The sequence below is a fragment of the Rhagoletis pomonella genome, unplaced genomic scaffold (genome assembly GCF_013731165.1).
Source record: "Rhagoletis pomonella isolate Grant_MI unplaced genomic scaffold, Rhpom_1.0 Rhpom_scaffold_00015, whole genome shotgun sequence".
NCBI lineage: Eukaryota > Metazoa > Arthropoda > Insecta > Diptera > Tephritidae > Rhagoletis > Rhagoletis pomonella.
The window spans coordinates 6,108,026-6,109,202 of NW_023458569.1; positions in this window are offsets into that span (position 1 = coordinate 6,108,026).

Here is a 1,177-nt window from a genome sequence, read left to right on the forward strand (position 1 = left end):
ACATTTTTTTCTATGAATCGACATACTTTAAGCATTGCTGACGCTATTTCCATTTGAATGAGGAAATAGCATCAATGACTTCATTTCCAAATTTTTGTTGACTTTATTTCGCTTTTGAAAAGGTAATAATGTCAATTGACTTTATTTCGCACCAGGGTGGGAAATAGAGTCAATTGACCTTATTTCCGTTGATCTTATTACCTGTCACCATAATCAACATTGCGACAAGACGAACATACATACACTGCAGCCGAAGTATTCTCGCGACAATTACTGGACATTGGGAACGGAAAGCTGCCAGTCAATGAGAGATTACGACGAATTTTATGGCCTGATAATTTTTGTAACTTAGAAACATCGAAAGAAGAACTGATCGAAAGAATGTTTCTTTATTAAGAAAAGTAATTATTAATTAATTAAGGAATCACGATTGGCGCAGTGAACGGGCTATCCTTGCTGCGAAGAATAAACTTTCAACTAAATAATAGTGGCATTGACAACAGTCGTTGGTTGAGCTGATCTGCTCTTTTACCAGACTGCCATGCCCCTTGCTCACTTTGGTGAATACCACTAATCTTATTCAATCCAGCATTCAACGTGAGGAAATAGCATATACGTCGATGAACACCGTTGTGGAAAAAGACAATCCAACGGATTGATCTTCATACTGAAATTGAAAATAGGTGTGACAATTATCATGTTGCGGAATATTAATCAGCCAAAACTTTGCAACGGCACTTGACTCGCGTTTAAGAAATTGATGAAGAAAGTAGTGTAAGTAAAGATTTTAACGTGGCCTTTCAAAGGTGAAGAATTCCCATGATTCCGACCGTTACATCATTTCAATTTAAAAGATTGTAATCCCAATTCGATTGGCATTCGGAATCACAATCAATAATGCTCCAGGTCGAACTTTAGAAAAGTGTGGTTTATATTTAGATGCGGATTGCTTCTCAGATGTTGCGTGTTCCTGTGTCGGCAAACCCGATATTCTTGATATCTATGCAGAGAATGGAAAAACAACAGATATTGTGAGCACACAAGTACATATTATATAACCAAACACATATAAAACGTATGCTTTGTTTCGTTAATAATTTATTATCCATATAACAGGAATATGCCACAGCAAAGCGTGGCAGGGTAAAGCTAGTAAATTTATAAAAACGGTAATGCA